This window comes from Heloderma suspectum, chromosome W (genome assembly GCF_057233095.1).
Source record: "Heloderma suspectum isolate Gila_16-S chromosome W, 16-S_ref, whole genome shotgun sequence".
NCBI classification, from domain to species: Eukaryota; Metazoa; Chordata; class Lepidosauria; order Squamata; family Helodermatidae; genus Heloderma; species Heloderma suspectum.
Genome location: NC_139475.1, coordinates 61328153 through 61347194, shown reverse-complemented (window position 1 = coordinate 61347194; position 19042 = coordinate 61328153).

Sequence of the window (19042 nt, the reverse complement as noted above, 5' to 3'; positions counted from 1 at the left end):
CCTGCTTGAGCCCCTGGTGATGACTACTAGGACCCTGCTTGTGACTCTGTCCATGCCTGCTCGGACCTTGCTTGTGCTTCTGGCCATGCCTGCTCGGACCCTTCTTGAGACTCTGGCGATGCCTGCTGGGACCCTGAATGTGCCTCTGGACATGCCTGCTCGGACCCTGCTTCTCCCTCTGGCCATGCCTGCTCGGACCCTGCTTGTGCCTCTGGCCATGCCTGCTGGTTCCGTGAATGTGCCTCTGGCCATGGCTGCTCGGACCCTGCTTCTGCCTCTGGCCATGCCTGCTGGAACCCTGCTTGTGCCTCTGGCCTTGCCTGCTCGGAACCTGGTTTTGCCTCTGGCAATGCCTGCTCAGACCCTGCTTGTGCCTCTGGGCAATCCTGCTCGGACCCTGCTTGTGCCTCTGGCCAAGTCTGCTCGGACCCTTCTCGTGCTTCTGGCCATGCCTGCTCGGACCCTTCTTGTGCCTCTGGCCACGCCTTCGCGTTCCCAGATTCTGCCTCTAGCCATTCCTGCTCGGACCCTGAATGTGCCTCTGGCCATGCCTCCTCGGACCCTGCTTCTACCTCTGGCCATAACTGCTGGAACCCTGCTTGTGCTTCTGGCCATGCCTGCTCGGACCCTGGTTTTGCCTCTGGCAATGCCTGCTCAGACCCTGCTTTGTGCTCTGGCCAATCCTGCTCGGGCACTGCTTGTGCCTCTGGCCAAGCCTGCTCGGACCCTGCTTGTGACTCTGGCCATGCCTCCTCGGACCCTGCTTGAGCCTCTGGCGATGCCTGCTCCAACCCTGCTTGAGCCCCTGGTGATGACAACTAGGACCCTGCTTGTGCCTCTGTCCATGCCTGCTCGGACCCTGCTTGTGCCTCTGGCCATGCCTGCTCGGACCCTGCTTGTGCCTCTGGCCATGCCTGCTTGGACCGTGAATATTCCTCTGTCCATGCCTGCTCGGACCCTGCTTCGGCCTCTGGACACGCCTGCTCGGACCCTACTTCTGCCTCTGGCCATGCCTGCTGGGACCCTAAATTTTCCTCTGGACATGCCCGCTAGGAACCTGCTTCTGCCTCTGGACATGCCTGGTCGGAACCTGAATGTGCCTCTGGCCATTCCTGCTCGGACTTGGCTTCTACCTCTGGCCATGCCTGTTGGGACCTTGCTTCTGTCTCTGTCCATTCCGGCTCGGACCCTGGTTCTGCCTCTGGCCAAGCCTGTTCTGACCATGCTTGTGCCTCTGGCCAAGCCTGCTCAGACCCTGCTTGTGCCTCTGGCCATGAGTGCTCGGACCCTGCTTGTGCCTCTGGCCATGCCTGCTGGGACCGTGAATGTGCCTCTGGCCATGCCTGCTCGGACCCTGCTTCTGACTCTGGCCATGCCTGCTCAGACCCTGAATGTGCCTCTGGCCATGCCTGCTTGGACCCTGCTTGTGCCTGTGACCGTTCCGACAACCTGCTGGTTCCTGAACCTTGCCTGCTTGGTCGCCGCTTGTGCCTCTGGCCTTGCTCGTCCCTGACCCCTGCCTGGTCGGACCCTGCTTGTGCCTCTGGCCATGACTGCTCGGACCCTGCTTGTGCCTACGGCCGTGACTGCTCAACCATGCTTCAGGCTCTCGCCAGGCCTGCTCGGACCATGCTTGTGCTTCTGACCATGCTTGCTCCGGCCCTGCTTGTGCCTCTGGCCATGCCTGTTTTTAACCTGCTTGTGCCTCTGGCCACTCCTACTTGGACCCTGCTTGTGCCTCTGGCCACGCGTGCTCGGTACCTACTTCTGCCTCTGGCCATGCCTGCTCGGGCACTGCTTCTGCCTGTGACCGTTCTGACAACCTGCTGGTTCCTGAACCTTGCCTGGTTGGTCGCTGCTTGTGCCTCGGGCCCTGCTCTTACCTGACCCCTGCCTCCTCGTACACTGAATGTGCCTCTGGCCATGCCTGCTCAGACCCTGCTTCTACCTCTGGCCATGCCTGCTGGAACCCTGCTTGTGCCTCTGGCCATGCCTTCTCGGACCCTGGTTTTGCCTCTGGCAATGCCTGCTCAGACCCTGCTTTGGGCTCTGGCCAATCCTGCTCGGACCCTGCTTGTGCCTCTGGCCAAGCCTGCTCGGACCCTGCTTGTGCCTCTGGCCATGGCTGCTCGGACCCTGCTTGTGCCTCTGGCCATGCCTGCTCGGGCAGTGCTTCTGCCTGTGACCGTTCCGACAACCTGCTGGTTCCTGAACCTTGCCTACTTGGTCGCTGCTTGTGCCTCTGGCCATGCCTGCTCGGACCCTGCTTCTACCTCAGGCCATGCCTCCTGGGACCCTGCTTGTGCCTCTGGCCATGCTGGCTCGGACGCTGGTTCTGCCTCTGGCCAAACCTGCTCGGACCCTGCTTGTCTCTCGCCAAGCCTGCTCGGACCCTGCTTGTGCCTCTGGCCAAGCCTGCTGGGACCCTGCATTAGCCTATGGCTATGCCTGCTCGGACCCTGCATGTGCCTCTGGCCACGCATTCGCGTACCCTGCTTCTGCCTCTGGCCATTCCTGCTCGGACCCTGAATGTGCCTCTGGCCATGCCTGCTCGGACCCTCCTTCTACCTCTAGCCATAACTGTTGGAACCCTGATTGTGCTTCTGGCCATGCCTGCTCGGACCCTGGTTTTGCCTCTGGCAATGCCTGCTCAGACCCTGCTTTGTGCTCTGGCCAATCCTGTTCGGGCACTGCTTGTGCCTCTGGCCAAGCCTGCTCGGACCCTGCTTGTGACTCTGGCCATGCCTCCTCGGACACTGCTTGTGCCTCTGGCCATGCCTGCTGGGACCGTGAATGTGCCTCTGGCCATGCCTAGTGGGACCGTGAATGTGCCTCTGGCCATGCCTGCTCGGACACTGCTTCTGACTCTGGCCATACCTGCTCGGACCCTGAATGTGCCTCTGGCCATGCCTGCTGGGACCGAGAATCTGCCTCTGGCCATACCTGCTCGGACCCTGCTTGTGCCTCTGGCCATGCCTGCTCGGACCCTTCTTGTGCCTCTGGCAAAGCGTGAACGGACGCTGCTTGTGCGGCTGGCGAAGCCTGATTGGACGCTGGTTGTGCCTCTTGCCATGCCTGTTGATACCCATCTTGTGCCCCTGGCCATGCCTGCTCGGACCCTGCTTGAGACTCTGGCCACGGATGCTCGGACCCTGATTGAGCCTCTGGCCATTCCTGCTTGGACCCTGCTTGAGCCTCTGGCCATGCCTGCTCGGACCCTGCTTTTTGCCGTTGGCCATTCCTGCTCGGACCCTGAATGTGCCTCTGGCCATGCCTGCTCGGACCCTGCTTGAGACTCTGGCGATGCCTGCTGGGACCCTGAATGTGCCTCTGGACATGCCTGCTCGGACCCTGCTTCTGCCTCTGGCCATGCCTGCTCGGACCCTGCTTGTGCCTCTGGCCAACCTTCTGGGACCCTGCTTTAGCCTATGGCTATGCCTGCTCGGACCCTTCTTGTGCCTCTGGCCAAGCCTGATCGGATGCTACTTGTGCCTCTGGCCAAGCCTGATTGGACGCTGCTTGTGCCTCTGGCCATGCCTGTTCATACCTTACTTGTGTGTCTCGCCAATCCTGCTTGGAACCTGCTTCTGCCTCTGGCCATGCCTGGTCGGAACCTCAATGTGCCTCTGGCCATGCCTGCTCGGACCCGTCTTCTACCTCTGGCCATGCCTGTTGGGACCTTGCTTGTGCCTCTGGCCATTCCGGCTCAGACTCTGGTTCTGCCTCTGGCCAAGCCTCCTCGGACCCTGCTTGTGCCTCTGGCCAAACCTGCTCGGACCCTGCTTGTGCCTCTGGCCATGAGTGCTCGTACCCTGCTTGTGCCTCTGGCCATGCCTGCTGGGACCGTGAATGTGGCTCAGGCCATGCCTCCTCGGACCCTGCTTCTGCCTCTGGCCATGCCTGTTCGGACCCTTCTTGTGCCTCTGGCTATGCCTGGTGGGACTGTGAATGTGCCTCTGGCCATGCCTGCTCGGACCCTGAATGTGCCTCTGGCCATGCCTGCTCGTATCCTGCTTCTACCTCTGGCCATGCCTGCTGGAACCCTCTTTGTGACTCTGGCCATGCCTGCTCGTACCCTGGTTTTGACTCTGGCAATGCCTGCTCAGACCCTGCTTGTGCCTCTGGCCATGCCTGCTCGGACCCTGCTTGTGCCTCTTGCCATGCCTGTTGGGACCTTGCTTGTGCCTCTGGCCATTCCGGCTCGGACTCAGGTTCTGCCTCTGGCCAAGCCTTCTCGGACCCTGCTTGTGCATCTGGCCAATCCTGCTGGGACCCTGCTTGTGCCTCTGGCCATGCCTGCTGCGACCCTGAATTTGCCTCTGGACATTCCTGCTCGGAACCTGCTTCTGCCTCTGGCCATGCCTGGTCGGAACCTGAATGTGCCTCTGGCCTTGCCTGCTCCTACCCGTCTTCTACCTCTGGCCATGCCTGTTGGGACCTTGCTTGTGCCTCTGGCCATTCCAGATCGGACCCTGGTTCTGCCTCTGGCCAAGCCTGCTCGGACCCTGCTTGTGCCTCTGTCCAAGCGTGCTCGGACCCTGCTTATGCCTCTGGCCATGAGTGCTCGGACCCTGCTTGTGCCTCTGGCCATGCCTGCTGAGACCGTAAATGTGCCTCTTGCCATGCCAGCTCGGACCCTGCTTCTGCCTCTGGCCATGCCTGTTCGGACCCTGCTAGTGCCTCTGGCTATGCCTGGTGGGACTGTGAATGTGCCTCTGGACATGCCTGCTCAGATCCTGCTTCTACCTCTGGCCATGCCTGCTGGAACCCTCTTTTTGCCTCTGGACATGCCTGCTCGGACCCTGCTTGTGCCCCTGGCCAAGCCTGCTCGGACCCTCCTTGTGGCTCTGGCCATGCCTGCTCGCACCCTGCTTGAGCCTCTGGTCATCCCTGCTCGCACCCTGCTTGTGCCTCTGGCCATACCTGCTCAGACCCTGCTTCTACCTCTGGCCATGCCTGAGGGAACCCTGCTTGTGCCTCTGGCCATGCCTTCTCGGACCCTCGTTTTGCCTCTGGCAATGCCTGCTCAGACCCTGCTTTGGGCTCTGGCCAAGCCGGCTCGGACCCTGCTTGTGCCTCTGGCCATGCCTGCTCAGACCCTGCTTTGTGCTCTGGCCAATCCTGCTCGGGCACTGCTTGTGCCTCTGGCCAAGCCTGCTCGGACCCTGCTTGTTACTCTGGCCATGCCTGCTCGGACCCTGCTTGTGCCTCTGGCCATGCCTGCTCAGACCCTGCTTGTGCCTCTGGCCATGCCTGCTCGGACCCTGCTCTAGCCCCTGGCGATCTCTACTCGGACCCTGCTTGTACCTCTGGCCACACCTCTTCGGACCCTGCTTCTGCCTCTTGCGATGCCTGCTCGGAACCTACTTCTGCCTCTGGACATGCCTGCTTGGACTCTGCTTGTGCCTGTGAAACGTCTGACAGCCTGCTGAGTCCTGAACCTTGCCTGCTTGGTCACTGCTTGTTCGTCTGGCCCTCCTCGTACCTAACCCCTGCCTGCTCGGAACCTGCTTCTGCCTCTGGCCATGCCTGTTGGGAACTTGCTAGTGCCCCTGGCCATTCCCGCTCAGAACCTGGTTCTGCCTCCGGCCAATCCTGCTCGGACCCTCCTTGTGCCTCTGGCCAAGCCCGCTCGGACCCTCCTTGTGCCTCTGGCCATTCCTGCTCGGACCCTGCTTGTGCCCCTGGCCAAGCCTGCTCGGACCCTCCTTGTGCCTCTGGCCATGCCTGCTGGGACCCTAAATGTTCCTCTGGACATGCCCGGTAGGAATCTGCTTCTGCCTCTGGACATGCCTGGTCGGAACCTGAATGTGCCTCTGGCCATTCCTGCTCGGACCCGGCTTCTACCTCTGGCCATGCCTGTTGGGACCTTGCTTCTGTCTCTGTCCATTCCGGCTCGGACCCTGGTTCTGCCTCTGGCCAAGCCTGTTCTGACCCTGCTTGTGCCTCTGGCCAAGCCTGCTCGGACCCTGCTTGTGCCTCTGGCCATGAGTGCTCGGACCCTGCTTGTGCCTCTTGCCATGCCTGCTGGGACCGTGAATGTGCCTCTGGCCATGCCTGCTCGGACCCTGCTTCTGACTCTGGCCATGCCTGCTCAGACCCTGAATGTGCCTCTGGCCATGCCTGCTTGGACCCTGCTTGTGCCTGTGACCGTTCCGACAACCTGCTGGTTCCTGAACCTTGCATGCTTGGTCGCCGCTTGTGCCTCTGGCCTTGCTCGTACCTGACCCCTGCCTGGTCGGACCCTGCTTCTGCCTCTGGCCATGCCTGCTCGAACCCTGAATGTGCCTCCTGCCATGCCTGCTGGGACCGTGAAAGTGCCTCTGGCCATGCCTGCTCGGACCATGCTTGTGCCTCTGGCCATGCCTGCTCGGACCCTTCTTGTACCTCTGGCCAAGCCTGAACGGACGCTGCTTGTGCCGCTGGCCAAGCCTGATTGGACGCTGCTTGTGCCCCTTGCCATGCCTGTTGATACCCTGCTTGTGCCCCTGGCCATGCCTGCTCGGACCCTGCTTGAGCCTCTGGCCACGCATGCTCGGACCCTGCTTGTGCCTCTGGCCAGGCCTGCTCGGACCCTGCTTGTGCCTCTGGCAATGCCTGCTCAGACCCTGCTTTGTGCTCTGGCCAATCCTGCTCGGGCTCTGATTGTGCCTCTGGCCAAGCCTGCTCGGACCCTGATTGTGACTCTGGCCATGCCTGCTTGGACCCTGCTTGAGCCTCTGGTGATGCCTGCTCCAACCCTGCTTGAGCCCCTGGTGATGACTACTAGGACCCTGCTTGTGCCTCTGTCCATGCCTGCTCGGACCCTGCTTGTGCCTCTGGCCATGACTGCTGGGACCCTGCTTGAGACTCTGGCGTTGCCTGCTGGGACCCTGAATGTGCCTCTGGACATGCCTACTCGGACCCTGCTTCTGCCTCTGGCCATGCCTGCTCGGACCCTGCTTGTGGCTCTGGACATGCCTGCTGGGACCGTGAATGTGCCTCTGGCCATGGCTGCTCGGACCCTGCTTCTGCCTCTGGCCATGCCTGCTGGAACCCTGCTTGTGCCTCTGGCCAAACCTGCTCGGACCCTTCTTGTGCCTCTGGCCAAGCGTGAACGGACACTGCTTGTGCCTCTTGCCATGCCTGTTGATACCCTGCTTGTGCCCATGGCCATGCCTGCTCGGACCCTGCTTGAGCCTCTGGCCACGCATTCTCGGACCCTGCTTGAGCCTCTGGCCATGCCTGCTCGGACCCTGCTTGTGCCTCTGGCCATGCCGGCTCAAAGGCTGGTTCTGCCTCTGGCCATGCCTGCTCGGACCCTGCTTGAGCCTCTGGCGATGCCACTCGAACTCTGCTTGAGAACCTGGCGATGCCTACTATCATCCTGCTTGTGCCTCTGGCCATGCCTGCTCGGACCCTGCTTGTGCCTCTGGCCATGCCTGCTCGGACCCTGCTTGAGACTCTGGCGATGCCTGCTGGGACCCTGAATGTGCCTCTGGACATGCCTGCTGGGACCCTGCTTGAGACTCTGGCGTTGCCTGCTGGGACCCTGAATGTGCCTCTGGACATGCCTACTCGGACCCTGCTTCTGCCTCTGGCCATGCCTGCTCGGACCCTGCTTGTGGCTCTGGACATGCCTGCTGGGACCGTGAATGTGCCTCTGGCCATGGCTGCTCGGACCCTGCTTCTGCCTCTGGCCATGCCTGCTGGAACCCTGCTTGTGCCTCTGGCCAAACCTGCTCGGACCCTTCTTGTGCCTCTGGCCAAGCGTGAACGGACACTGCTTGTGCCTCTTGCCATGCCTGTTGATACCCTGCTTGTGCCCATGGCCATGCCTGCTCGGACCCTGCTTGAGCCTCTGGCCACGCATTCTCGGACCCTGCTTGAGCCTCTGGCCATGCCTGCTCGGACCCTGCTTGTGCCTCTGGCCATGCCGGCTCAAAGGCTGGTTCTGCCTCTGGCCATGCCTGCTCGGACCCTGCTTGAGCCTCTGGCGATGCCGCTCGAACTCTGCTTGAGAACCTGGCGATGCCTACTATCATCCTGCTTGTGCCTCTGGCCATGCCTGCTCGGACCCTGCTTGTGCCTCTGGCCATGCCTGCTCGGACCCTGCTTGTGCCTCTGGCCATGCCTCCTCGGACACTGCTTGTGCCTCTGGCCATGCCTGCTGGGACCGTGAATGTGCCTCTGTCCATGCCTGCTGGGACCGTGAATGTGCCTCTGGCCATGCCTGCTCGGACACTGCTTCTGACTCTGGCCATACCTGCTCGGACCCTGAATGTGCCTCTGGCCATGCCTGCTGGGACCGAGAATCTGCCTCTGGCCATACCTGCTCGGACCCTGCTTGTGCCTCTGGCCATGCCTGCTCGGACCCTTCTTGTGCCTCTGGCAAAGCGTGAACGGACGCTGCTTGTGCGGCTGGCGAAGCCTGATTGGACGCTGGTTGTGCCTCTTGCCATGCCTGTTGATACCCATCTTGTGCCCCTGGCCATGCCTGCTCGGACCCTGCTTGAGACTCTGGCCACGGATGCTCGGACCCTGATTGAGCCTCTGGCCATTCCTGCTTGGACCCTGCTTGAGCCTCTGGCCATGCCTGCTCGGACCCTGCTTTTTGCCGTTGGCCATTCCTGCTCGGACCCTGAATGTGCCTCTGGCCATGCCTGCTCGGACCCTGCTTGAGACTCTGGCGATGCCTGCTGGGACCCTGAATGTGCCTCTGGACATGCCTGCTCGGACCCTGCTTCTGCCTCTGGCCATGCCTGCTCGGACCCTGCTTGTGCCTCTGGCCAACCTTCTGGGACCCTGCTTTAGCCTATGGCTATGCCTGCTCGGACCCTTCTTGTGCCTCTGGCCAAGCCTGATCGGATGCTACTTGTGCCTCTGGCCAAGCCTGATTGGACGCTGCTTGTGCCTCTGGCCATGCCTGTTCATACCTTACTTGTATGTCTCGCCAATACTGCTCGGAACCTGCTTCTGCCTCTGGCCATGCCTGGTCGGAACCTCAATGTGCCTCTGGCCATGCCTGCTCGGACCCGTCTTCTACCTCTGGCCATGCCTGTTGGGACCTTGCTTGTGCCTCTGGCCATTCCGGCTCAGACTCTGGTTCTGCCTCTGGCCAAGCCTCCTCGGACCCTGCTTGTGCCTCTGGCCAAACCTGCTCGGACCCTGCTTGTGCCTCTGGCCATGAGTGCTCGTACCCTGCTTGTGCCTCTGGCCATGCCTGCTGGGACCCTGAATGTGGCTCAGGCCATGCCTCCTCGGACCCTGCTTCTGCCTCTGGCCATGCCTGTTCGGACCCTTCTTGTGCCTCTGGCTATGCCTGGTGGGACTGTGAATGTGCCTCTGGCCATGCCTGCTCGGACCCTGAATGTGCCTCTGGCCATGCCTGCTCGTATCCTGCTTCTACCTCTGGCCATGCCTGCTGGAACCCTCTTTGTGACTCTGGCCATGCCTGCTCGTACCCTGGTTTTGACTCTGGCAATGCCTGCTCAGACCCTGCTTGTGCCTCTGGCCATGCCTGCTCGGACCCTGCTTGTGCCTCTTGCCATGCCTGTTGGGACCTTGCTTGTGCCTCTGGCCATTCCGGCTCGGACTCTGGTTCTGCCTCTGGCCAAGCCTTCTCGGACCCTGCTTGTGCATCTGGCCAATCCTGCTGGGACCCTGCTTGTGCCTCTGGCCATGCCTGCTGCGACCCTGAATTTGCCTCTGGACATTCCTGCTCGGAACCTGCTTCTGCCTCTGGCCATGCCTGGTCGGAACCTGAATGTGCCTCTGGCCTTGCCTGCTCCTACCCGTCTTCTACCTCTGGCCATGCCTGTTGGGACCTTGCTTGTGCCTCTGGCCATTCCGGATCGGACCCTGGTTCTGCCTCTGGCCAAGCCTGCTCGGACCCTGCTTGTGCCTCTGTCCAAGCATGCTCGGACCCTGCTTATGCCTCTGGCCATGAGTGCTCGGACCCTGCTTGTGCCTCTGGCCATGCCTGCTGAGACCGTAAATGTGCCTCTTGCCATGCCAGCTCGGACCCTGCTTCTGCCTCTGGCCATGCCTGTTCGGACCCTGCTAGTGCCTCTGGCTATGCCTGGGGGGACTGTGAATGTGCCTCTGGACATGCCTGCTCGGATCCTGCTTCTACCTCTGGCCATGCCTGCTGGAACCCTCTTTTTGCCTCTGGACATGCCTGCTCGGACCCTGCTTGTGCCCCTGGCCAAGCCTGCTCGGACCCTCCTTGTGGCTCTGGCCATGCCTGCTCGCACCCTGCTTGAGCCTCTGGTCATCCCTGCTCGCACCCTGCTTGTGCCTCTGGCCATACCTGCTCAGACCCTGCTTCTACCTCTGGCCATGCCTGAGGGAACCCTGCTTGTGCCTCTGGCCATGCCTTCTCGGACCCTCGTTTTGCCTCTGGCAATGCCTGCTCAGACCCTGCTTTGGGCTCTGGCCAAGCCGGCTCGGACCCTGCTTGTGCCTCTGGCCATGCCTGCTCAGACCCTGCTTTGTGCTCTGGCCAATCCTGCTCGGGCACTGCTTGTGCCTCTGGCCAAGCCTGCTCGGACCCTGCTTGTTACTCTGGCCATGCCTGCTCGGACCCTGTTTGTGCCTCTGGCCATGCCTGCTCAGACCCTGCTTGTGCCTCTGGCCATGCCTGCTCGGACCCTGCTCTAGCCCCTGGCGATCTCTACTCGGACCCTGCTTGTACCTCTGGCCACACCTCTTCGGACCCTGCTTCTGCCTCTTGCGATGCCTGCTCGGAACCTACTTCTGCCTCTGGACATGCCTGCTTGGACTCTGCTTGTTCCTGTGAAACGTCTGACAGCCTGCTGAGTCCTGAACCTTGCCTGCTTGGTCACTGCTTGTTCGTCTGGCCCTCCTCGTACCTAACCCCTGCCTGCTCGGAACCTGCTTCTGCCTCTGGCCATGCCTGTTGGGAACTTGCTAGTGCCCCTGGCCATTCCCGCTCAGAACCTGGTTCTGCCTCCGGCCAATCCTGCTCGGACCCTCCTTGTGCCTCTGGCCAAGCCCGCTCGGACCCTCCTTGTGCCTCTGGCCATTCCTGCTCGGACCCTGCTTGTGCCGCTGGCCAAGCCTGCTCGGACCCTCCTTGTGCCTCTGGCCATGCCTGCTGGGACCCTAAATGTTCCTCTGGACATGCCCGCTAGGAATCTGCTTCTGCCTCTGGACATGCCTGGTCGGAACCTGAATGTGCCTCTGGCCATTCCTGCTCGGACCCGGCTTCTACCTCTGGCCATGCCTGTTGGGACCTTGCTTCTGTCTCTGTCCATTCCGGCTCGGACCCTGGTTCTGCCTCTGGCCAAGCCTGTTCTGACCCTGCTTGTGCCTCTGGCCAAGCCTGCTCGGACCCTGCTTGTGCCTCTGGCCATGAGTGCTCGGACCCTGCTTGTGCCTCTTGCCATGCCTGCTGGGACCGTGAATGTGCCTCTGGCCATGCCTGCTCGGACCCTGCTTCTGACTCTGGCCATGCCTGCTCAGACCCTGAATGTGCCTCTGGCCATGCCTGCTTGGACCCTGCTTGTGCCTGTGACCGTTCCGACAACCTGCTGGTTCCTGAACCTTGCATGCTTGGTCGCCGCTTGTGCCTCTGGCCTTGCTCGTACCTGACCCCTGCCTGGTCGGACCCTGCTTCTGCCTCTGGCCATGCCTGCTCGAACCCTGAATGTGCCTCCTGCCATGCCTGCTGGGACCGTGAATGTGCCTCTGGCCATGCCTGCTCGGACCATGCTTGTGCCTCTGGCCATGCCTGCTCGGACCCTTCTTGTGCCTCTGGCCAAGCCTGAACGGACGCTGCTTGTGCCGCTGGCCAAGCCTGATTGGACGCTGCTTGTGCCCCTTGCCATGCCTGTTGATACCCTGCTTGTGCCCCTGGCCATGCCTGCTCGGACCCTGCTTGAGCCTCTGGCCACGCATGCTCGGACCCTGCTTGTGCCTCTGGCCAGGCCTGCTCGGACCCTGCTTGTGCCTCTGGCAATGCCTGCTCAGACCCTGCTTTGTGCTCTGGCCAATCCTGCTCGGGCTCTGATTGTGCCTCTGGCCAAGCCTGCTCGGACCCTGCTTGTGCCTCTGGCCATGCCTGCTTGTACCCTACTTCTGCCTCTGGCCATGCCTGCTGGGACCCTGCTTGTGCCTCTGGCCATGGCTGCTCGGACCCTGCTTCTGCCTCTGGCCATGCCTGCTGGAACCCTGCTTGTGCCTCTGGCCTTGCCTGCTCGGAACCTGGTTTTGCCTCTGGCAATGCCTGCTCAGACCCTGCTTGTGCCTCTGGGCAATCCTGCTCGGACCCTGCTTGTGCCTCTGGCCAAGTCTGCTCGGACCCTTCTCGTGCTTCTGGCCATGCCTGCTCGGACCCTTCTTGTGCCTCTGGCCACGCCTTCGCGTTCCCAGATTCTGCCTCTAGCCATTCCTGCTCGGACCCTGAATGTGCCTCTGGCCATGCCTCCTCGGACCCTGCTTCTACCTCTGGCCATAACTGCTGGAACCCTGCTTGTGCTTCTGGCCATGCCTGCTCGGACCCTGGTTTTGCCTCTGGCAATGCCTGCTCAGACCCTGCTTTGTGCTCTGGCCAATCCTGCTCGGGCACTGCTTGTGCCTCTGGCCAAGCCTGCTCGGACCCTGCTTGTGACTCTGGCCATGCCTCCTCGGACCCTGCTTGAGCCTCTGGCGATGCCTGCTCCATCCCTGCTTGAGCCCCTGGTGATGACAACTAGGACCCTGCTTGTGCCTCTGTCCATGCCTGCTCGGACCCTGCTTGTGCCTCTGGCCATGCCTGCTCGGACCCTGCTTGTGCCTCTGGCCATGCCTGCTTCGACCGTGAATATTCCTCTGTCCATGCCTGCTCGGACCCTGCTTCGGCCTCTGGACACGCCTGCTCGGACCCTACTTCTGCCTCTGGCCATGCCTGCTGGGACCCTAAATTTTCCTCTGGACATGCCCGCTAGGAACCTGCTTCTGCCTCTGGACATGCCTGGTCGGAACCTGAATGTGCCTCTGGCCATTCCTGCTCGGACTCGGCTTCTACCTCTGGCCATGCCTGTTGGGACCTTGCTTCTGTCTCTGTCCATTCCGGCTCGGACCCTGGTTCTGCCTCTGGCCAAGCCTGTTCTGACCATGCTTGTGCCTCTGGCCAAGCCTGCTCAGACCCTGCTTGTGCCTCTGGCCATGAGTGCTCGGACCCTGCTTGTGCCTCTGGCCATGCCTGCTGGGACCGTGAATGTGCCTCTGGCCATGCCTGCTCGGACCCTGCTTCTGACTCTGGCCATGCCTGCTCAGACCCTGAATGTGCCTCTGGCCATGCCTGCTTGGACCCTGCTTGTGCCTGTGACCGTTCCGACAACCTGCTGGTTCCTGAACCTTGCCTGCTTGGTCACCGCTAGTGCCTCTGGCCTTGCTCGTCCCTGACCCCTGCCTGGTCGGACCCTGCTTGTGCCTCTGGCCATGACTGCTCGGACCCTGCTTGTGCCTACGGCCGTGACTGCTCAACCATGCTTCAGGCTCTCGCCAGGCCTGCTCGGACCATGCTTGTGCTTCTGACCATGCTTGCTCCGGCCCTGCTTGTGCCTCTGGCCATGCCTGTTTTTAACCTGCTTGTGCCTCTGGCCACTCCTACTTGGACCCTGCTTGTGCCTCTGGCCACGCGTGCTCGGTACCTACTTCTGCCTCTGGCCATGCCTGCTCGGGCACTGCTTCTGCCTGTGACCGTTCTGACAACCTGCTGGTTCCTGAACCTTGCCTGGTTGGTCGCTGCTTGTGCCTCGGGCCCTGCTCTTACCTGACCCCTGCCTCCTCGTACACTGAATGTGCCTCTGGCCATGCCTGCTCAGACCCTGCTTCTACCTCTGGCCATGCCTGCTGGAACCCTGCTTGTGCCTCTGGCCATGCCTTCTCGGACCCTGGTTTTGCCTCTGGCAATGCCTGCTCAGACCCTGCTTTGGGCTCTGGCCAATCCTGCTCGGACCCTGCTTGTGCCTCTGGCCAAGCCTGCTCGGACCCTGCTTGTGCCTCTGGCCATGCCTGCTCGGACCCTTTGTGAGCCTCTGGCGATGCCTGCTCGAACCCTGCTTGAGACCCTGGCGATGCCTACTCGGACCCTGCTTGTGCCTCTGTCCATGCCTGCTCGGACCATGCTTGTGCCTCTGGCCATGCCTGCTCGGACCCTTTGTGAGCCTCTGGCGATGCCTGCTCGAACCCTGCTTGAGACCCTGGCGATGCCTACTCGGACCCTACTTGTGCCTCTGTCCATGCCTGTTCGGACCCTGCCTCTGCCTCTGGCCACGCCTGCTCGGACCCTACTTCTGCCTCTGGAAATGCCTGCTCGGACCCTGCTTGTGCCTCTGGCCATGCCTTCTAGGACCCTGCTTGTGCCTCTGGCGATCCCTGCTCGGACCCTGCTTATGCCTCTTGCCATGCCTGGTGGGACCCTGAATGTGCCTCTGGCCATGCCTGCTGGGACCCTGCTTGTGCCTCTGGCCATGCCTGCTTGTACCCTACTTCTGCCTCTGGCCATGCCTGCTGGGACCCTGCTTGTGCCTCTGGCCATGGCTGCTCGGACCCTGCTTCTGCCTCTGGCCATGCCTGCTGGAACCCTGCTTGTGCCTCTGGCCTTGCCTGCACGGAACCTGGTTTTGCCTCTGGCAATGCCTGCTCAGACCCTGCTTGTGCCTCTGGGCAATCCTGCTCGGACCCTGCTTGTGCCTCTGGCCAAGTCTGCTCGGACCCTTCTCATGCTTCTGGCCATGCCTGCTCGGACCCTTCTTGTGCCTCTGGCCACGCCTTCGCGTTCCCAGATTCTGCCTCTAGCCATTCCTGCTCGGACCCTGAATGTGCCTCTGGCCATGCCTCCTCGGACCCTGCTTCTACCTCTGGCCATAACTGCTGGAACCCTGCTTGTGCTTCTGGCCATGCCTGCTCGGACCCTGGTTTTGCCTCTGGCAATGCCTGCTCAGACCCTGCTTTGTGCTCTGGCCAATCCTGCTCGGGCACTGCTTGTGCCTCTGGCCAAGCCTGCTCGGACCCTGCTTGTGACTCTGGCCATGCCTCCTCGGACCCTGCTTGAGCCTCTGGCGATGCCTGCTCCAACCCTGCTTGAGCCCCTGGTGATGACAACTAGGACCCTGCTTGTGCCTCTGTCCATGCCTGCTCGGACCCTGCTTGTGCCTCTGGCCATGCCTGCTCGGACCCTGCTTGTGCCTCTGGCCATGCCTGCTTCGACCGTGAATATTCCTCTGTCCATGCCTGCTCGGACCCTGCTTCGGCCTCTGGACACGCCTGCTCGGACCCTACTTCTGCCTCTGGCCATGCCTGCTGGGACCCTAAATTTTCCTCTGGACATGCCCGCTAGGAACCTGCTTCTGCCTCTGGACATGCCTGGTCGGAACCTGAATGTGCCTCTGGCCATTCCTGCTCGGACTCGGCTTCTACCTCTGGCCATGCCTGTTGGGACCTTGCTTCTGTCTCTGTCCATTCCGGCTCGGACCCTGGTTCTGCCTCTGGCCAAGCCTGTTCTGACCATGCTTGTGCCTCTGGCCAAGCCTGCTCAGACCCTGCTTGTGCCTCTGGCCATGAGTGCTCGGACCCTGCTTGTGCCTCTGGCCATGCCTGCTGGGACCGTGAATGTGCCTCTGGCCATGCCTGCTCGGACCCTGCTTCTGACTCTGGCCATGCCTGCTCAGACCCTGAATGTGCCTCTGGCCATGCCTGCTTGGACCCTGCTTGTGCCTGTGACCGTTCCGACAACCTGCTGGTTCCTGAACCTTGCCTGCTTGGTCGCCGCTAGTGCCTCTGGCCTTGCTCGTCCCTGACCCCTGCCTGGTCGGACCCTGCTTGTGCCTCTGGCCATGACTGCTCGGACCCTGCTTGTGCCTACGGCCGTGACTGCTCAACCATGCTTCAGGCTCTCGCCAGGCCTGCTCGGACCATGCTTGTGCTTCTGACCATGCTTGCTCCGGCCCTGCTTGTGCCTCTGGCCATGCCTGTTTTTAACCTGCTTGTGCCTCTGGCCACTCCTACTTGGACCCTGCTTGTGCCTCTGGCCACGCGTGCTCGGTACCTACTTCTGCCTCTGGCCATGCCTGCTCGGGCACTGCTTCTGCCTGTGACCGTTCTGACAACCTGCTGGTTCCTGAACCTTGCCTGGTTGGTCGCTGCTTGTGCCTCGGGCCCTGCTCTTACCTGACCCCTGCCTCCTCGTACACTGAATGTGCCTCTGGCCATGCCTGCTCAGACCCTGCTTCTACCTCTGGCCATGCCTGCTGGAACCCTGCTTGTGCCTCTGGCCATGCCTTCTCGGACCCTGGTTTTGCCTCTGGCAATGCCTGCTCAGACCCTGCTTTGGGCTCTGGCCAATCCTGCTCGGACCCTGCTTGTGCCTCTGGCCAAGCCTGCTCGGACCCTGCTTGTGCCTCTGGCCATGCCTGCTCGGACCCTTTGTGAGCCTCTGGCGATGCCTGCTCGAACCCTGCTTGAGACCCTGGCGATGCCTACTCGGACCCTGCTTGTGCCTCTGTCCATGCCTGCTCGGACCATGCTTGTGCCTCTGGCCATGCCTGCTCGGACCCTTTGTGAGCCTCTGGCGATGCCTGCTCGAACCCTGCTTGAGACCCTGGCGATGCCTACTCGGACCCTACTTGTGCCTCTGTCCATGCCTGTTCGGACCCTGCCTCTGCCTCTGGCCACGCCTGCTCGGACCCTACTTCTGCCTCTGGAAATGCCTGCTCGGACCCTGCTTGTGCCTCTGGCCATGCCTTCTAGGACCCTGCTTGTGCCTCTGGCGATCCCTGCTCGGACCCTGCTTATGCCTCTTGCCATGCCTGGTGGGACCCTGAATGTGCCTCTGGCCATGCCTGCTGGGACCCTGCTTGTGCCTCTGGCCATGCCTGCTTGTACCCTACTTCTGCCTCTGGCCATGCCTGCTGGGACCCTGCTTGTGCCTCTGGCCATGGCTGCTCGGACCCTGCTTGTGCCTCTGGCCATGCCTGCTCGGGCAGTGCTTCTGCCTGTGACCGTTCCGACAACCTGCTGGTTCCTGAACCTTGCCTACTTGGTCGCTGCTTGTGCCTCTGGCCATGCCTGCTCGGACCCTGCTTCTACCTCAGGCCATGCCTCCTGGGACCCTGCTTGTGCCTCTGGCCATGCTGGCTCGGACGCTGGTTCTGCCTCTGGCCAAACCTGCTCGGACCCTGCTTGTCTCTCGCCAAGCCTGCTCGGACCCTGCTTGTGCCTCTGGCCAAGCCTGCTGGGACCCTGCATTAGCCTATGGCTATGCCTGCTCGGACCCTGAATGTGCCTCTGGCCACGCATTCGCGTACCCTGCTTCTGCCTCTGGCCATTCCTGCTCGGACCCTGAATGTGCCTCTGGCCATGCCTGCTCGGACCCTCCTTCTACCTCTAGCCATAACTGCTGGAACCCTGATTGTGCTTCTGGCCATGCCTGCTCGGACCCTGGTTTTGCCTCTGGCAATCCCTGCTCAGACCCTGCTTTGTGCTCTGGCCAATCCTGTTCGAGCACTGCTTGTGCCTCTGGCCAAGCCTGCTCGGACCCTGCTTGTGACTCTGGCCATGCCTCCTCGGACACTGCTTGTGCCTCTGGCCATGCCTGCTGGGACCGTGAATGTGCCTCTGGCCATGCCTGCTGGGACCGTGAATGTGCCTCTGGCCATGCCTGCTCGGACACTGCTTCTGACTCTGGCCATACCTGCTCGGACCCTGAATGTGCCTCTGGCCATGCCTGCTGGGACCGAGAATCTGCCTCTGGCCATACCTGCTCGGACCCTGCTTGTGCCTCTGGCCATGCCTGCTCGGACCCTTCTTGTGCCTCTGGCAAAGCGTGAACGGACGCTGCTTGTGCGGCTGGCGAAGCCTGATTGGACGCTGGTTGTGCCTCTTGCCATGCCTGTTGATACCCATCTTGTGCCCCTGGCCATGCCTGCTCGGACCCTGCTTGAGACTCTGGCCACGGATGCTCGGACCCTGATTGAGCCTCTGGCCATTCCTGCTTGGACCCTGCTTGAGCCTCTGGCCATGCCTGCTCGGACCCTGCTTTTTGCCGTTGGCCATTCCTGCTCGGACCCTGAATGTGCCTCTGGCCATGCCTGCTCGGACCCTGCTTGAGACTCTGGCGATGCCTGCTGGGACCCTGAATGTGCCTCTGGACATGCCTGCTCGGACCCTGCTTCTGCCTCTGGCCATGCCTGCTCGGACCCTGCTTGTGCCTCTGGCCAACCTTCTGGGACCCTGCTTTAGCCTATGGCTATGCCTGCTCGGACCCTTCTTGTGCCTCTGGCCAAGCCTGATCGGATGCTACTTGTGCCTCTGGCCAAGCCTGATTGGACGCTGCTTGTGCCTCTGGCCATGCCTGTTCATACCTTACTTATGTGTCTCGCCAATCCTGCTCGGAACCTGCTTCTGCCTCTGGCCATGCCTGGTCGGAACCTCAATGTGCCTCTGGCCATGCCTGCTCGGACCCGTCTTCTACCTCTGGCCATGCCTGTTGGGACCTTGCTTGTGCCTCTGGCCATTCCGGCTCAGACTCTGGTTCTACCTCTGGCCAAGCCTCCTCGGACCCTGCTTGTGCCTCTGGCCAAACCTGCTCGGACCCTGCTTGTGCCTCTGGCCATGAGTGCTCGTACCCTGCTTGTGCCTCTGGCCATGCCTGCTGGGACCGTGAATGTGGCTCAGGCCATGCCTCCTCGGACCCTGCTTCTGCCTCTGGCCATGCCTGTTCGGACCCTTCTTGTGCCTCTGGCTATGCCTGGTGGGACTGTGAATGTGCCTCTGGCCATGCCTGCTCGGACCCTGAATGTGCCTCTGGCCATGCCTGCTCGTATCCTGCTTCTACCTCTGGCCATGCCTGCTGGAACCCTCTTTGTGACTCTGGCCATGCCTGCTCGTACCCTGGTTTTGACTCTGGCAATGCCTGCTCAGACCCTGCTTGTGCCTCTGGCCATGCCTGTTGGGACCTGGCTTGTGCCTCTGGCCATGCCTGCTGGGACCCTGAATTTGCCTCTGGACATTCCGGCTCGGACTCTGGTTCTGCCTCTGGCCAAGCCTTCTCGGA